The 19,832-nt window shown below is 45.0% G+C and overlaps 1 long non-coding RNA gene across 1 annotated transcript; it reads right to left on the reverse strand.

The window, feature by feature from the left end:
• Nucleotides 1-7,981: 7,981 nt before the first annotated feature.
• On the reverse strand, nt 7,982-19,790 carry LOC119821249. The gene is made up of 3 exons (XR_005286595.1): nt 18,621-19,790; nt 18,222-18,326; nt 7,982-8,039 (listed from the first exon to the last, which is right to left on the reverse strand). It is a non-coding gene; the product is annotated as an uncharacterized LOC119821249 (long non-coding RNA).
• Nucleotides 19,791-19,832: the final 42 nt, after the last annotated feature.

Here is a 19,832-nt window from a genome sequence, read left to right on the forward strand (position 1 = left end):
GCAGATGCCCTGAGTTCCATCCCTGGCACCTGCATGGTGAAAAGAGAGACACAGTCCCCATAAGTTGCCCTCTGACCACCATATGTGTGCCATAACACATAACATATATGCCCACACACATACAAACACACCTGTGCACACATATACAAATAAATAAATGTAATAAAAATTATAGATAAATGTAAAGGGTTTTGCTTAAAGAAATTTTTTTTAAAAAATCATGACATTTGCAGAAAATGGGTGTAACTAGAAATTATCACATGATGCAAAACATTCCAGACCCACAAAGACAAATAAATACTAGTTCATATCCTAGATTTTAATTTTCATTTATCTGTTGGGCTGGTGTAGATCAGGAACCTACAAAAGAAACAATGAAGAGGAAAAGAATCCTTAAGGAATAGTTAGAGGGGAGAAAGAAAAGAGAAGGAAAGGGGGACCACTGGGGACAAATGGGGGCAAAAAGGGAGCCAGTAGGAGGAAGGGAATTAGGGCAGAAGATCAACAAAAGCAAAAACTGGGGAGACGGCTCAGTGGCTGAGAGAACTGGCTGCTCTAGCAAGTGACCCAGGTTCAATTCCCAGCACCCACATGAGAACCCTATCCCCCCCCAAAAAAATTTTTAGTTTGTTTTGTTTTGTGTGTGTGTGTGTGTGTGTGTGTGTGTGTGTGTGTGTGTGTGTGTACATGCCACTGTCATGGCACTCTGGAAGCTGGGGCATAAGGATTAGGAATTTGAGGCCAGGCTATGTTACACAGATATCTGATCTCAAGTATATATATTAGACAGCATATTATACACTCACATGAATGTAATATAGTAACGATAAAGAAAGAAAGCCCAAATCTAGCATGTCCACTCTGGCCTGTCCCACATGACCCCTGATCACACTCACTGAAGTTCTATTTCTGCCACTGAGCTGGTAAAAGTGCCAATCCCAGAGCTCTGGGGAGAAAGTCTGTCAACTCTGTCACATCCTCCTGCCAGATTCCAGGGCCACCTCAGCTCCCATTAGACAAGTCACAGTGAGGGCTCCTAAAAGAGCCAGCTATCTCCTTAAGAGCCACACAGGTAGCTGGGCGGTGGTGGCGCACGCCTTTAATCCCAGCACTCGGGAGGCAGAGGCAGGCGGATCTCTGTGAGTTCGAGACCAGACTGGTCTACAGAGCTACAAGAGCTAGTTCCAGGACAGGCTCCAAAGCTACAGAGAAACCCTGTCTCGGAAAAAAAAAAAAAAAAAAAAAAAAGAGCCACACAGGTATCTTCTCCTCCCCGTATGGTGTTATGACATTGTAGGGAACTGAAGGACTGCTGAGAGAACTCTATAGTAAACATCATCCAGATTTGAGTGTGATCGACCTAAACATTATCACAATCACTGTGCCATGTAATGACATTTCATTAACGAAATACTACCTGGCATCATTTTTTTTTTTTGGATAGATGCAAAAATTGACATATTTCCTTGAACTAGGACAGCATGAGTAAAATGAGTTTATTATGGGTTACTCGTGGAGCCCTGGGTGATGCAGACACCTGCATTTTCTCCATCTCCAACTCCTGCTTACCAAGCCCCCACTCTATATTGCTCTAAGAGGATCTTAGAGTACATGCAAACCTAGGTACAGAGCACTACCTACTGTTAAAGCAGCAGAAGTGACACTGGGCTCAGACAACACAAGGCACACACAGAAAACAGAAAGGGCAGCTTATTTTGCTACAGTATAAGGACCTGAGTAGCTAAGTGGTAGTTTACTTTGAAATGGAGTTACTCAGCAAGGATTTGGAAGGCCTCTGTGCTAGTTCTGTTTGTGTTGCTGTGATCAAATACCCTGGAAAAAAAAAAAACAGCTTGGGAGAGAATAGGGTTTGTTTCAGCTTACAATTCCAGATTGCAGTCCACTATTGCATAGAAGAGCCAATCACATCAAACCACAGTCAAGAGCAGAGAGAAATACATGTATTCATGCTCTCTTGTTTACCTGTGCTCAGCTCGATTTCTCCACTCTTATACAGTGCAGGACCACTTGCCTTGTGAATGGTGCCACCCACAGTGGACTCGCCTTTCTATATCCTTTAAATTAGGTAAGACAATCCCCACAAACATGCCCCACAGGTAAACCCAAACCCAGACAACTCTTCCTGAGACTCTCTTGCCAGTTGTGGCTAGACTGTATCAAGTTGGCAATTAAAGCTAGTCATCACATCTGGTCTCACTGCAACCATATACACAGTGGTAGTCCCATATGGTTGTAGTGGAGCTGAAAAGGTCTGATCCCCAGCTTAAAGTTCTAGCATGTATTACTCCTGTGATTGGTGATATAGGTATAAGTAAACCAAGTGATCTGCCAGTCATTTAAAAAAAAAAAAAAAGTATATCCCAGGAGCGAGAGACACGGTTCAGTGGTTAAGAGCACTCATTCATTCCTCTTGCAGAGGTCCCAGATTTGGTTCCAGCACCCCCTTTGTGGCTCACAATTGCTTGCAACTCCAGTTCCAGGGGACCCAATGTTATGCCCAAATCCGCAAAGTCCCCCAAAAGCCAACAAGGAGACTGAGTCCCATATGTAAAAGCGAAGAGCCTTTATTTTATGCAAGTTTGCAAACTTGGTCTCTGTATGTCCAACGTATTGGATCCTACTGCTAGGATCTCGGAGTCTCTGTCTAATATAATAAGCTTTTTAATAATTATTTTAAATGCCATATTCTGCAGATCTCTGAAGTATGAGGGCTGCCTAGGTATATCTGATTAGACAAACTTTACTTCTCATTATTTGTTTTAAGTTTGACTTAAGGCTTATTTCTGTAACTAATCATATCAGTATTTTAAAGATGACTGACTAACTTGTATTTCCTAACAGTCTATAATAAGTTAGCAGCTTTCACAAAACTAGAACTCCACACTCTGCAATGATTTTGAATTGAAGTTAATAAAGAAACTGAATTAGCCATTCTGAGGGTAAACACAGAACAAGTTCATATCTAGCTGTTAATGCTGTCTCCTGCAAAGGCAAGGAACAGGTCCCAGGGTGAAATGGGAACAGGGGGGAGTCTAAGAGCTAGCATTGTCCTAGGACAAACTGAGACTCAGGTCTACCTTCCTGCTGAGATATAGAACCCGTCTTGGCAGGTGTGTACCCAGTTGCCCTGGAAAAGCTGCCCTGGGGCCTACATGTTTCCCTCTTCACAAGTACCAATGTCAGGACTCAATCATGTCTGTCCAGGGTCTCAAGGGAGTGATACTGGGACCTCAATACCATCAGGTGAACAGCATTGACCCGTCTCAAACAAAAGCCATCAGTTTGTTGATAAGAAGAAGCAAAATCATTAGGGGCCTGTTAGAACTGGAAGCAAGGTTGTTAACAAGGAGACCAGCTGAACAAGTTTTTATCCAGCTTCTGTGTGAGTGTTCTGTTCTCTGTCATTAACAAGGCCATTGAGTGCAGAAACAACATTTTTTTTTCCCAGAAGAGGAGGTCCAAACCTCTTAGTATCAATACAAAAATTTATGACTCAGTTTATCCAAATAGCTTAAACCCAACAAAGTTAGCAAAGACAAGGAGGCTAAACATACATTTTTAGACCTGAATAGATTTTGAACAAGGAAATCTTTTTTTAAACCATTAGTTAATATTTTAATGCTTTTACCTTTAATATAGTTTTTCATGTTATAGTTATCCTCCCATTACAGAATATTTTCTGTTATTATTTTACAACCACAGTTTTGCTTATGTTGTGAATCTCAATTTAAAGATCTGACATACAGACGGTCCCAGACTACCCCTGTAACAACAACCTCCAAAAGATTGAGGTTTATAGGCTTGGACATTGTTCCAAGCCCTCTATCAAATCACTTAGGCCATTGTCTGCTGCATTACAAGAAATGAGCATTTTTTATTTCTGGTTAGCTTTTGGTGCTCATGGCTCTGACCCTAATTTTCAGTCTTTTATCAAACATTTTATACCAACATTCTCTTCTGGCCTCCTCATGCACCAGGACACACGTGGTGCACATGAAAATAAGTAAATATTTTTTAAAGAAAGTGTCATAATAAGACCCATCACCTGATACAATGAATATAGGTTAATGAGGAAAAAATAAGCTAAGACTCACAACTGGGCAGAGATGAGAATAAGTTACCGGAGAGTGCTCAGCCCTAGTGGGACACCTGCTCCCCCAGGCACCCCACAAAGCTCAGGGAACACCATGAAGGAGAAGCTGGAAAGAATGGAAGGACTTCTGCACATGACAGATGCTGCTCACATGAACACACTAAACAAGAGTGACACACCATGGGACCTGTGGCCACTCCATTGTGAATGGGGGCAGGGTAATACAATCCCTCCCCTCCCTGAGGAGCTGGAGACACCTCAGTCATGTAGTCTCTGCTAAGTGTCCACACTCAAGTAAATAGCTCCTCACCCACTCTCAAATGAGAAATCCTCATCGAATGCAGTGAGTCACACACACACACAACACACAGCACACACACACACAACACAACTCACACTTACACAACACACATTCACACAACACACACTCATACACACTCACACTCACAAAGACATGAAAGTAGGAGCAAAAAAGTTTGAAGGAAGATGAAGATGCATACAAGGGGAGGGAATAGAGAGGATGTGATCGGGCTGGAGAGATGGCTCAGTGGTTAGAACTGTTTGCTCTTCCAGAGGACCAGGGTTCAATTCTCGGCATCCACATGACAGCTCACAACTAACTGTCTGTAACTCCAGTTCCAAAGGATCCAACACCCTTATACAGACCTTCATGCAAGCACAATACCAATGCACATACTATTAAAAAAAAAACTCAATTTAGAGAAGATATGTGTGTGTAATTATGAAATAATAAACTTTTGTAAAAGGAAAAAAATAAATAAAAGAATAACAGCCCTGCTGTTAATCGCGGACACCTGAAGCATTAGAAGCTGAGACTATTGTGCGCTCGTGTTTACAGGCAACGCCATGACCTCTCCATGGGAGCAAATCTCTCCAAAGAAGCTGACATTTCTCTCCACCCATCAAGGTAAATATCTTCAGCCACAGCTTGTGAGGGAGGAGAGGGTGGAGCCAGCTCCTTTGAAGTTTGTTTTGTTTGAAAGGGGGAGGTTCATGGTTGGCAAACTGCCTTCCAGGGAGAAGTGGCAGAGATGGGAGAAGAAAGGTTAATCCCTATAATCTGAAAGCTAACAGAAAAATCAGGCGTGGCTGTAAACAGCACCAGGGAATAACGGCGAACTCACCCTTCAGCTCCCCGGGTCTTACCTGTCCAAACTGGTATTATTGAGTCTCATTCAGCAATAGAGCCAAAATCCACTGTCAACCAAAGCCTCTGGCATCCCTAGGGCTCAGAAGAGATGGGGTGTAGATTTTTGTTGGGGTTCCACATGACTCCTCATGGCATTGTGGGAGTGATGAGGAACATGGCTTCTTATTTTTCAGTAAAAGCCAAAGATATGGCCATCATGGACAACAGCTTTGTTGTGCCTGCAGAGACAGGAAGAGTGGCATGTGCTGGGTGCTCCCCACAGTTCTGAAAACCTTTCAGAGACAGCATCAGAACAAGAGAGATGACTCCGTGATGGAGGGCACTTGCTGCTCTTGTAGAGAACTGGGGTTTGGTTCCTAGTACCCAGGTCAAGCAGCTCACAGCCGCCCATAACTCCAGCGCCAGAGATGCACATGCACACACAGAGATACATACACATACAAACAAATAAAACGCCAGTCTGTATTTTTCTAAAGAACAGTTCATGTTGGCCTAGACTTGGATCAACCTGCCTCTGCCTCCTCCATACACTGGGGTTAATCACAGTGCCTAGTCAAACAGCTCAGTATTATTTCATTTAATCTCAAAGAACAAGGTCCCTGGCATCATCAGATTCCTCAAATTCTTCTCTTTGCTTCCTCTTTCTTCTCTGGGAAGCAGGGCTATGGCAGACAACAGGGACAGATAACTTCCTGCTCAGCACCTGCCATCAAAGCAAATCCCCCAGCCCTACAGAGCACCTGGTGCTCACATTGTTGACATTAGCCAAGGTTCCTGCACATAAGCCAAGCCCAAATGACACCCCAGCCGCGCTAAGGGGGGCGTTGATCCTATGCTGGTGACTCTCCATGACTCCCCTTGACTCTCCCTGACTTCTCCATGAACTCACCTAGGTGTGTGAGGGAAGTGTGGATGCAAATGAACCCAGAAACTAAGCAAATGGGGAACCAGCAACCGCCTCACTCTGTGCCAAATCGCGGATAGACTGAGGGCCTCCCCCCAATACCTCCTTGATTTGCTCTGAAGGCGCAGAATTAAGCAGCTCGCTAGATTCTCAGGAAAATACAAAGATTTTCTTCTAATAAGATGTTGACAGTGCTAAAGGCAATTGGAAAAAAAAAAAAAACAATTTCCAGGACGATCGAGGGTCTAGACATAAATAAAAGAACCCACGTCTAATAAAGTGGTACAAAAGTGAGGGGAGGGTTTGAATAGAAAAAGAAAGACAAGGCATAAAAAGCACAAAATAAAGGCAGGTATGGCAGCACGTGCCTATAACCCCAGCACTTGGTGGCTGAGGCAAGTAGATCAGGAGTTCAAGTCCAGCCTGGGCTACAGAATGGGACCTTACCTAAACCAACAAAGATCCTCTCCAAAATGAAAGAAAGCACAGAATAACTTTTAGGAATAAATCTATGTGTATTTGTATTTTTGTTAATTTTTAAAGATTGCAGTCATCAGTGAACGAATGCCAGTGAGAAGTTGTATACTAGCCTACTGCTTGCTGAAGAAAAAGCTGTTCTCTGTACTTATGAGATGAAACTTCACATGGTAAAATATTATCAGCAATGAGAGTAGGATTGTAGGAGGAAAAAAACAATATGCAAGATTGCAGTCTGGGAACATGGTAGAGCCCCTGCCCAGAACCCACTCTGAAGGGCTGGAGATGTGGCTCAGTGGTTGACTGCTTGCCTGATACGCTGGCTAGTTTTATAATAACTTGACACAAGCTAGAGTCACTGGAGAGGAGAGAGCCTTGATTGAAAAAAATGCCCAAATTAGATCAGGCTGTAGGCAGGTCTGCAGGGCAGTTTCTTAATTAGTGATTGATGAGGCAGCTGGTTCTGGGTTCTAGAAAGCAGAATGAGCAAGCCAGGATGCAAGCCAGTAAGCAGCACCCCGTCCATGACCTCTGCATCAGCTCCTGCCCCCAGGTTCCTGTCCTGACTGCACTCAATGATGAACAGAGATGTGGAAGTGTGAGCCTGATCAGCCTTCCCTCCCACAACATGAACAGGCTGCTTCATCACAGCAACAGTGACCCTGACTAAGACACCGACCTGTGTGAGGCCTTGGCTCCATCCAAGCCTCACAAGGAGGAAGAGGAGAAGGGGTAGGAGCGGACCCTAACACATAACACCACAGCCTCAGGTTATGAAAATAAACTCAGAAGGTTTAAAGGAATTAACAAAATCTACTATCATGAGAAAATATTTAAGTTTTTTGTTTTTTTGACTTTTTTATTTTTTATTGCTTTATAAATAATACCATTCAAAATTTCCACTTCCTCCCCTCTTCCCATTCCCCTCCCCACTTCCCCACTCACCCTCCCCACCACCCCCTCCAGTCCTAAGAGAGGGCTGGGTACCCTGCCCTGTGGGAAGTCCAAGGCCCTCCCCCCTCCATCCAGGCTTAAGAAGGTAGGCATCCAAATAGACTAGGATCCCAAAAAGCCAGTACATGCAGTAGAGACAAATCCCAGTGCCATTATCATTGGCTTCTCAGTCTGCCCCAATTGTCAGCCACATTCAGTGTCCAGTTTGATCCCATGCTGGTCAGTCCCAATCCAGCTGCCTTTGGTGAGCTCCCATTAGATCTGTCCCACCATCTCAGTGGCTGGACCAATCCCTCGTGGTCCTGACTTCCTTGCTCATATTCTTCCTCTTTCTGCTCTTCAACTGGACCTTGGGAGCTCAGTCCAGTGCTCTGATGTGGGTCTCTGTCTCTATCTTCATCTGTCGCCGAAGGAAGGTTCTATGGCGATATTCAAGATAGTCATTCATCAGTCTAACTACAGGACAAGGCCAGTTCAGGCACCCTCTCCTCTCCTCCACTGCCCAGGGTCCTAGCTGGGGACATCTCCGTGGACACCTGGGATCCCCTCTAGAGCCAAGCCTCCTGCCAACCCCAAAATGGCTCCCTTAATTAAGATATCTTCTTCCCTGTTCCCATATCCGTCCTTCCTCCATCTCAACCATCCCACTCCCCCAAGCTCTCCCCAACCCTCCCCTTTCTCCCTTCTCTCTCCCCCTCTCCCCTTCCCCCATCCCACCCCTATCCCCATGCTCCCAACTTTTGCCTGGCAATTTTGTCTGCTTCCAATTTCCAGGAGGATCTACATATGTTTTCCTTTGGGTTCGCCTTTTCTAGGATCGTGAACTATGAGTTCAATGTCCTTTGTTTATGGCTAGAATCCACTAATAAGTGAGTACATACCATATTTGTATTTTTGGGTCTGGGTTACCTCACTCAGGATAGTGTTTTCTATTTCCATCCATTTGCATGCAAAGTTCAATGTCATTGTTTTTTAGCGCTGAGGAGTACTCTAATGTGTAGACACTTTATCTATTTTTCCATTGAGGGGCATCTGGATTATTTCCAGGTTCTGGCTATTACAAATAATGCTTGCTATGAACATAGTTGAACAAATGCTTTTGTAGTATGATTGGGCATCTCTTGGGTATATCCCCAAGAGTGGTATTGCTGGATCCTGAGGTAGGTTGATTCCCAGTTTTCTGAGAAACCACCACACTGATTTCCAAAGTGGTTGCACAAGTTTGCATTCCCACCAGCAATGGATGAGTGTTCCCCTTACTCCACATCCTCTCGAGCATAGGCTATCACTGATGTTTTTGATTTTAGCCATTCTGACAAGTGTAAGATGGTATCTCAAAGCTGTTTTGATTTGCATTTCTCTGATAGCTAAGGAAGTTGAACGGTGTCCTTAAGTATCATTTGGCCATTTGAAATTCTTCTGTTGAGAATTCTCTGTTCAGTTCAGTACCCGATTTTTTAATTGGGTTATTTAGAATTTTAATGTCTAGTTTCTTGAGTTCTTTATATATTTTGGAGATCAGACCAAGCATTCACCAGCGCTTTGTGCCAGGCCAGACTTCACCACTGAACTACATCTCCAGCCAGCTTCTAAGTTTTAATTAGAGAGCCTTCTTTATTTTTCACAACTATTAATTATAAATCATATCAAAATAGAAACTCTAATAAAGATTAACAAAATAATGCACAATACAAATGCAATACAATACAGACTTTGCAAAATACAAACATAAAACAAAAATTAATAAGAAAAAAATAAAATTTAATTAAAATTAAAAATTTATTAAAAATTAATAAGAAAAAGAACAAACATCAAATATGTAGGGAAAAGTTATTACATATCAAGACAATGAAGCAAGGGCTTTGTTCTACCCTGAGCTAGAGCCCCAGTCTTTTTGATTTTCAGCTAATTTCTGGCTCAGTTGCCCGGGTGATTCTGAACACACTGTACAGCCCAGTCAAACCTTAAACTTGTGAACCTCAGCCTCGGGTCACATGCTACAACCATTACATCTAAACTGAAAACGCTTGGAAACTGTTGAACACTCTCTTAATAGTGTGCCGGAACCTACGCCAGTGTCTCCCATGACCTGAGTTCCGGTGTTTCCAAAGGCTTTTCAGAGGCAGAGGTAGGGCATGCTCATGGCCAGCCCAAGCTGTGTAGCCAAGCTGTGTCTCCAAAAGATCAAACGTGAAAATAGGGACGAGAGAGATGGCTCAGCTGTCAAGAGCACTGGCCGCTCCCGCAGAAGACCCAGTTTCAATCCCCAGAACCCACGTGGTAGCTCACAACTGTCTAACTCCAGCCCCATGGAATCTGATCCTTCTTCATGCACATATCCACACACAGTCACAAACATAAACATATTTATAACTGAAAGTAAAACTTTAAAATACTGAAAACAGGCTTGGTGTGGTGGCACAAACCCAGCACTCAGGAGGTAGAAGCAGGAAACTGTGAGTTCAAAACCGGCCTAGGCAATTTGATAAGAGCCTGCTCCAGGCATTTTTTTTTTTTTGTTTTTGTTTTTGTTTTTCGAGACAGGGTTTCTCACTGTAGTCCTGGCTGTCCTGGAACTAACTCTATAGTCCAAGCTGGGATGGCATTGAACTCACAAAGATCTGCCTGCCTTTAACTCCATGCATTTTTTAAGAAACAGTGGTGGCATACGCCTTTAATCCCAATACTCGGAAAGCAGAGGCATGCGGATTTTTATGAGTTCGAGTCCAGCCTGGTCTTCAAAGTAAATTCTAGGGCATCCAGGACTACACAGAGAAACTCTGTCAAAAAAAAAAAAAGCAAAGAAAGTGATAACAAGAAGCCAAGTGATATATGACTACAGCCTATGCACTCTGGAGGAGGAGGAGGCGGGGGTCATGAGCTCAAGGCTAGCCTGGGCTTCCTAGTGAGACCCTGACTCAAAAACCCAAGAGCTCAGTGTGTTCCTGGCCATCCTTATTCAACCAGCAACACTCTGAAAAAGTCCAACGTGATCTCCCAATAAGTGCAGATAAAACATCTGACCAAAAAAAAATCCAGTTTCAGCCTGGCGGTGGTGGCCTTTAATCTCAATACTTGGCAGCAGAGAAAAACAGACCTCTGAGTTCAAGGTCAACCTGGTCTACAGAGTGAGTTCCAGGAAAGCCAAGGCTACACAGAAAAACCTTGTCCAAATAAATAAATAAATAAATAAATAAATAAATATTTAAAAAATCTGTCTTCCACTCCTTATAAAAATTCCCAAGGGCCCTGGGAGAAATGGCTCAGTGGTTAAAAACACTCGTTGGTCTTGCAGAGGACTTGAATTCAGTTCCCACCATCCACTTGACAGCTCACAGCCTTCAGAACTCTGGTTGCAAAGGCTCTGACGCCCTCTACTGGCCTTCTCAGACATTGCATGAAAGTGGTGTTCAGATAAACACACAGGAAAAGCATCCACACGCATAAAATAAAAAGTAAATGAGTATTTTTAATTCCAAATCTAAAAATATAAAGGAATTTCTTCAGCCTACCCCCCCCCAAAAAAAGATCTATGAAATTTACAACCATGCCTGGCAGCACACACAGAATGTAGGGGCAGGAGGATATAGGGGGCAAGGCCAACCTTGGCTACATGAGACCCTGCCCAAAAATTCAAAGGCAGGGGAGATGGTTCAACAGTTAAGAGACTTACTGGAGTGGGGCTCATTCCCAGCATCCACCTGGGGGCTCACATCTGTAACTCCAGTCCCAGGGGATCCAACACTCTTCTGAACTCATCAGACACACACAGACACACTGTCAAACACTCACAGACAAAGCAGCCTCTGAAAGAGACAAATAGTGTACAATTCCACATCCTAGGGCAGTGAAATTCATAAAGACAGAACGCGGAGTGGCTGCTCTCCAGGGCTGAAGGGAGGGAGACACGGAAAGCTGTGTTTAACTAGCATCAGATGTCAGTTTGGCAAGAGGTTAAAGGTTCTGGTAATGGCTTACACAACACCAAAGGGCAATCCTACCACAGAACTGAGCACTGGAAAATGGGCAAGGGGACGAGACAAAAAAAAAATTAGACACTGGTCAAAGAGCAGGACAATAAGTGTCCAGGACGTGCTCTGTCACAAACAGAACGTCTCCAAGACCCACGGCCACCGACAGCCCAGGCTAAAGGACCTGTGCAGAAAGGGGGACAGAAAGATTGCAAGAGCCTGTGGTCAGGGAAGACCGGAGCGACAGTGTCATCTGGTATGACAGAGCTGCCGCACTCCTGAGATCATGACACCTATGGCTGCCGGTACAAGACCAAACCAGTCAACGGTCAAGTACGGAAGCAGAAGAGGCTCACGTGACCCCACCTCTGAGCAGTTGATGGCATCTGGAGGGTGGAGAGCCAGTTTTCTATAAGGGTATGGCCAGTGGTAGATCAGCCACATTCCAGTAGATGACCCAACACCCTTGCGTATGAGCAGCAAAAGAAGGCGCAATAGGTTCTTTTAAAACAAAACAACAACAAAACAGAGAACACAAAGTTGGGGTACTAGGGAGGTGGGGTGCATGGGTAAGGAGTGAGGGAAAAAATGAGGGTCAGTATGATCAAAATACATTGCATAAAGTCCTCAAAGAATGTGTGTGTTTGTGTATCTGTGTGTATGTGTGTGTGCGTGCACAAGTTTATCTGTAGTCCTGGTGCTGAGGAAGGAAGATCACTGGTTATGGGCTACATAGCAAGACATCATCTCTGAACAGACAAAAAATGTATAATAGTTTAGCTGAAGATGGGGGAGAAATACACAAAGGAAAGATGCACTAGACCGGTGATGGGTTAAAGGTCCGGATGACGTCATGGACATTTGTCATCATCTTCCTCACTTTTCCACATCCTTTAAAAATGTTCATTATAAGTAGGCAAAGAATAAAGCAAGAAGCTCAGAGAAGGAAACAGCAGTTAAAGGCTGGTATGGGCTCAAGGGCTCAGAGAAGGGGCTACAGCTCAGTAGTAGAATACTTGCTTAGAACCCATCAGAAAGGAGCTGGGAAGTATGGTTCAATCACAGAGCCCCTGCCTAGAACCCCCCCAGTGAGGGGCTGGGGTGTGGCTCAGTGGTAGAGCCCCTGCCTAGAATCCCCCAGTGAGGGGCTGGGGTGTGGCTCAGTGGTAGAGCCCCTGTCTAGAATCCCCCAGTGAAGGGCTGGAGTGTGGCTCAGTGGTAGAGCCCCTGCCTAGACTCCCCCAGTTAGGGCTGGGGTGTGGCTCAGTGGTAGAGCCCCTGCCTAGAGTCCCCCAGTGAGGGGCTGGGGTGTGGCTCAGTGGTAGAGCCCCTGTCTAGAATCCCCCCAGTGAGGGGCTGGGGGTGTGGCTCAGTGGTAGAACCCCTGTCTAGAATCCCCAGTGAGGGGCTGGGGTGTGGCTCAGTGATAGAGCCCCTGCCTAGAGTCCCCCAGCGAGGGGCTGGGGTGTGGCTCAGTGGTAGAGCCCCTGCCTAGAATCCCCCAGTGAGGGGCTGGGGGTGTGGCTCAGTGGTGGAGCACTTGCCCAGCATGGACAAGACCTGGTTTCAGTATCCAATACCACAAAAAAAATTAATAAGTGAATGAAAACAGAAAGAAAGAGACGGCCTGTTATCTTCATACAGTTCTGATAAGTTGTCAACCCTCTGAAGAACTGTGTTGCAATATGTTTTGTTCCCTAGCACCTAGTAGACAGAGTTGCCACAAAATTAGTACTGTAGGAATGCCACAAAAGAAGACCTCAATCCTTCCAAATGAATCCCATTGAAACGCCAGAGAAGTATTAACTGCCAGGGAGATGCTTTCAAAGCAGATATTAAGGGGCTTATTTCCTGAGCACCCTGTACCTGCCTGCCTTGTATAAACAAGACTTTTTTAAAAAGGCCTAGGTGTGTCTGCAGGGAGAGAGGTAGGGGGAGGCAATCATGGGATTTATATAAAGGCTTAAGGAGTTTGACTCAGGGCCAGGCCAGATTCTTTCAGTGTTTTGGACAGCCTGGATAACCTAGATCCCTTTATTAAGGCCTGACTTTCAAGGCTCAAGCATGGACTCAGGTCTCTGGGGAAGAACAATGAGCTGGCAGGTCACAGAATGGCCAAGCCTCTCATCAAGGAGAGGCACTGGAATGTAGCTCAGCGATAGAGAGTGTGCTTAGCATGTAGGAAGCCCTGAGTTCCATCACAAGCACAAAAGGAGGAGAATGAAGAGGAGGAGACATGAAGGCAGGAAGGCAGACGAGCAGGTGTGAACTCGAGTCCCTGCTGTCACTTCCCTGCCTGGCTTTCATGACGTCACATACCTACCTCTTTCTTCATCCTAAGGAGGGGAAGGTGGGGTCACCTGCTAATTCCTTTTACCTAGCTTTATGAAACACTGCACACAGAACCAATACCTACAGTAAATACAGGAGCACAGAGCAAGACCCAGAGTAACCCCTAAAAGGCTACTACCAGTGCTTGCCATGGAAGACACTGTCCTGGAAAACAAGGCTTTGTTATAGAACACCAGGAGTGGTCTTCTAAGTGGTCCATTAGCTTTAGTACTCTTAGGTGGATGTGTGGATGGATGGATGGATGGATGGATGGATGGATGGATGGATGGATAGATTGATGGACGGATGGGTTGCTTTTGAGACAAGATCTTGCTTCATATGCTCTTGAGCACTGGAGTTACGGGCATAGCCACTATGGTAGGCTTGCAGCTGGTTTTGCAAATGGTGGAGACATTAGACTCACTTCAGCTTCTTTGGGATACACATCCAACCTTCAGTTTTCCAGAGGGCCTGGGCTTCCCTTCATTATAGCCATCAGCATGGATGAAGCCTGTAGACTTTAGTTCCATAGGACTTCCCCTGTTGTGGCTGTTCCAGTGTTCAGGGCCTCCAAACCATGATCCATTTCACTTAAAATTGTGGGGGTGGCTCTCTGAAGGACTTTCACATCCTGGACAACATCAATAGAGCCATCTGGAGACCCAGATGATCTCTCACCAATGCAGAAGCCAGCTCAGTGCTGGAGCTCTTGCACCCAGCAGGCATATAGACCTGGACTCCTCTGCGGCTTTCTTGGGAAACTCAGAGCTGAATCAGAACAATAGAACTGCTCTCGCTCTCTGATGCACCCACCTACATCCCCTTCTCTATCTTTCTTACGCTTTCTTGTCCCATTTTCCTCTAACCAAGAACAGAGGAGGGTCAGGCTCATAGGATATCGGTACCCAAGCCTCCTGAGAGCTAAATATGACAGACATCATTTGACCGTATTTTTTTCACTCTTCCCTTTTCATTCAACCTCCAGCCAACACTGCCTCTTCACCCCTCCTTTGTCCCTTCAGCTTCTTCTGCACATGTATTTTATCTCATCCACTTTTTCTCTGTTACCCCAGTACTAAACTGCAACATTGAAATAAAGCAATGGTTCTTAGCCTTCCTAATCTGTGACCCTTTAGTACAATTCTCGTGTGGTGGTGACCTCCAACCATATAATTATTCTGTTGGTACTTCATCACTCTAATTTTGCTGCTCTTATCAATTGTAATGTAACTATCTGATATGCAGGATGTCTGATATAGAACCCCTGCGAAAGGGTCATTCAACCCCCTCCAGAGGGGTCATGACCCACAGTTTGAGAACCACTGCAATGAGGGCTTTTGCTTGTGTGTTTGTTTACCTGCTTGTTTGGGATTTGAGTCGAGTTTGGTATTTTGAATTGCTGATACAGCTTTTTCTTTCTTTTTAAATTATTTATTTTATGTGCCTGGGTGTGTGCACTATGTGTATTTGGTGGCCTGGGAGATCAGATGAGGGCAGCAGATTGCCTGGAACTAGGGTTACAGATGGCTGTGAGTCAAATTATGGGTGCTAGGAATTGAACCAGGTCCTCTGGAAGAGCAGAGCCATCTCTCCAGCTCCCACTTATACTTTCTTTTGCTGTTATTACCTTTTCGCTCGTAATGAAAGCAACTCGAGTGTCAGTGCACACACTACTGTCAGCAACCCTTTACATGCTAAAGCTTGATATGCAAAAGGTGATTCGTTTTATTGTTTGTTCCTGGCCTATCACTATGCTTTGGCCTTTGGTAGTCACTGATTTTTCAGAGATTGTTTTAACAGGAAATTAGCACTGGGGGTCATGCCTGGGGCCCCAACAACAATTCTAGATAAGAAAAATAACACCACTGCCCTACAGCCTAGTCCCTCTTATCTCTTAACATTTATTTAATTGTGTATATGTGTGTGCACACATGCACCCACGAGTGCAGCTGCCCTCAGACTCCAGAAGTGACGGTGGTTGAATCTCCTGAATTTGGGGTTTTGGACAGTTGTGAGGCAGCTTGCATGAGTACTGGGGACTGAACTCAGGTCCTCTGCGAGAACAGTGCACATTCTTAACCGTTGTGAGTACTGGGGACTGAACTCGGATCCTCTTGGAGAACAGTGCACATTCTTAACCACTGTGCCACTCCAGCCCCTACCAGAGTCCCTTTTTAATAGTGCAAACACTGCCTTAAAATAATGTGGTGATTTTTAATGACTATTTCAAAGTTAATATATTCAACCAATGACCTAACTCCAGATAGCCAGGTCCTATCAGAGAAACATAAGTAACATGAGAAAACCAAGACAATATAAATCCACCAAAACTTGTCATTACCAGCTGGGAGGTGGTGGTGTATGCCTTTAATCCCAGCAGAGGCAGGTAGAGCTCTGTGAGTTCCAGACCAACCTGGTCTACAGAATGAGATCCAGGAAAGCCAGGGCTACACAGAGAAACACTATCTCAAAAAAATAAAAAGAAGGAGGAGGAAGATGAGAAAAGGAGGTGGAGGAGGAAAAGGAGGTGGAGGAAGAAGAGGAAATTAAAAAAAGCCAATTATAGAAAAGTTCCTTCAGAATAGCAGCTGATGATTCAGCTCAAACTTCAGTCTCTAGAAGGGCCTAAGAAGGATGTATTTCAAGCTGTGAAAGACAACGACCAATCTAGACTTAGCAAAGCTCTGTGTCATAACTGATGAAGGAAGAAAACCCGGCCAAAGGAGTCATGGTTGTCCAGCACGCAAGTAGCTCAGCTCCATTTCTGTGGTCTTTTTGTTTCATCTTGCTTTTTTGGTTCTTTGGTGGGAAGGTTGTTTGGAGGACTTTTTGTTTGGTTTTGGTTTTGTCTCGCTGATCTTTTTCTGTTAATTTTGACTTTTGGTTTTATGGGGTTTGTCAACAGGTAGGGTTGTTTCTTACTTTTTGTTGTTTTGTTTTTTAAGAAAGAATGTAAAGTTGGGTGGACAGAGAGAGGGAGAGAATCAGGGAAGATTTGGGGAGGCAGACAAACGTGATCAAAATATAGTATACGAAAAAATTTTTAATTAGAAAAAAAAAACCTTCTATTGCAGAGGACCCAAGTATGGTGACCAGCAAACACAACAAGCAGCTGACAACCACCTGTAACTCAGCTCCAGGAAATCTGATGCCTCTGGCCTCTGCAGGCACTGAGATTCATGTACGTGTACACACGCGTGCGCACACACACACACACACACACACACAATTAAAAAAAATAAAATAAATATTGCTAAGGCCAAATCACTAGGCCAAGTAGTGCACACCTTCAATTCCAGCACATGGAAGGCAGAGAGAAACAGATCTCTGTGAATTCAAGGCTAGCCAGGGCTACACTATGAGACCCTATCTCAAACAAATAAATATTTATGAGGTCTTAAATAAATAACCTAACAATGCACCTCAAAGTCTTAAAAATATAAGAATAAGTCTAATCCACCAGTGATGGGATGGATGCATAGCTCATTGGTAGAGTATTTTCCTAGAACCTCCAGTGAGGTGCTGGAGGCATGGCTCAGTGATAGAGCCCCTACCTAGAACCTCTAGTGAGGAGCTGGGGGCATTCCTCTCCATTCAGTAGAGTTCTTGGCTAGCATACACAAGGCCTTGTGTTTGAGTTCCAACATCAGGAATAGAAAAAGAGAAGCTAGAGAGATGGTTCAGTGGTTAAGAGCACTGACTCCTTTTCCAGAGGTCCTGAGTTCAATTCCCAGAAACGATGTAGTGGCTCACAACCATCTCTAGTGGGATTTGATGCCCTCTCCTCTCCTAGGATAAAAGTGTACATGCAGATAAAACACTCGGGGCTGTAAAGACGCTTTGTAGATTTGGTTTAGTTCCCAGCACTCACATGCTGCTGACAACCATCCATAACTCTAGTTCTAGGGGACCCAACACTCTCTTCTGACCTCCTCAGACATCAGGCGTGCATGTGGTACACAGAAATACAAACAGGCAAAACATTCATAAGTATAAAATAGAGTAAGTCTAAAAAGAATATTTAGAACAAAGGCAAACAAACAAATCCAGGTGTTGGTGGCAGAACATGCCTTTTATCCCAGCACTAGGGAGGCAGAGACAAGCAGATCTCTGTGAGTTCAAGGCCCGCTTGGTCTACAAAGCGAGTTCCAGGATAGGCTTCAAAGCTATAGAGAAACCCTGTCTCAAAAAAACAAAAACTAAACAAAACAAACAAACAAGCAAACAAAGGCCACTTGGTGCTATCACGATTGGACGAAAGGAGAAATGGATTCGACATCTAAAATCCTAGACTCTTACCGCACATGGCACAGCCTTCCACATGAATTAGTAGCCCCAAAATATCAACGGTGCCAAGTTCAGAGACTATACTCCTCCTAGAGTCCAAGTTGCATTTGGAACAGGCTAGCAAGTCAGAACACAAGAAGAACAAAAGTCCCTGAAAACAACCCTTCATGAACCCTGGATTCCCCCTGTGAGGCCATCACTCAAGATGCCTCTCAAACCAGTTTCAGAGTCAAGGGGCTGGAGTGGATTCCGCACTGCACCCTCCCCCACCCCACCCCCACCCCCACCCCGATGCCATGGGAAACAGGAGGCCTGTAATCCCACAAGGAAGTTTTCACCCATCTCCCAGGACCTGCCCTAACCAGCCTTTCTAGGGTAGCAACAATACCATCTGCCCCACCTCCATCTTACCATGTGCCTGAGACCTGAGGGATTGAATTGCTTCCTCTCTCACCTCCCACAAGGACAGCAAAGTTGGGTGTGCTTCCAAGGGCTTCCCAGACCCTTGGCCGCAGTGCACCTCTCCCTTGCCTGCTCCAGTGTTGGCTTTAACACGCTCTTCTTCTGACCTGAACAGAAGTTGAGAAACTTGGACCAGTTTCCAAAATGAGAGCCAAGAAGTGGGGGGGAGAGGGGACTCAGAAGAGTTGAAAGAGGACCTTATATAAGATAGGGAGGGAGGGAGAGCGGGATTTGAGTCCTTTTTCTGTGGCCCTGCCTTTCTCCCTAACTCTCCTTCATCCTCAGCCAGCTGTGTTCACAGCCACAGAAGCGTGAGCCAAAGAGAAGGAGAGAGATGAGAAGAGGCAGCAACCTAGAAGAAATAGAGGGGGGACAGAGAGGGGGAGAGGGGGGGGGAGAGGGCAGAGAAAGAGAGAGGCAGGGCTGGGGACTTGGCCCTGTCTGTAGAGTGTCTGACATGCAGCAAGCATGGGTTCTATCTTCAGCATCCATGAATAAAAGCATGTGGATGTACATGCTTATAGTACCATCAGTTCAGAAGTGGGAGCTGAAAGATTCAGAGTTTAAGGTCACCCTTGGCTACCTAGCAAGTTCTAAGACATTCTGGGCTATATGAGACTCTGTCTCTAAAAAAGAGACAGGCTAGAGAGGCAGTTTGGTGGTGAAGAACCTGTGCCACTCTTACAGAGGGTCCAGTTTGGTTCCAACACTCATATCTGGGGGCTCACAACTGCCTATAATTCCAGCTCCAGGGGATCCAATGTCTTCTGTGGGCAACTGCACCCACGGGCACAGACCACATCCTTATACATCATTAAAATTTAAAAATGAATCTTAAAGAGAAAGTGGGCCTCCGAGTGCTTGTTCTCCCACCCCCCAGAAGGACAACAAAGTTGGGTGCACTTCCCAGGGTTTCCCAGACCCTTGGCCTCAATGGACCCATCTTTTCTCCCCTGTTAGTCTCTATTTAATGTTTTTAAACTTGACAGACAGCGATATCGTGTGTGTCATTTTAATACATGTCTTTCAGGATCCTTTATTGTGAGACCAAGAGAGACAGACTGAAATTCATAGTGAATTCCAGAGACGGACCACAAGACATGGAGAACTCAAGGAGGGTCCAGGGAAATGAGAACTCTGGGGGGGGGGGGGGGGGGGGAG

This window comes from Arvicola amphibius, chromosome 8 (assembly GCF_903992535.2).
Source record: "Arvicola amphibius chromosome 8, mArvAmp1.2, whole genome shotgun sequence".
Lineage (NCBI taxonomy): Eukaryota > Metazoa > Chordata > Mammalia > Rodentia > Cricetidae > Arvicola > Arvicola amphibius.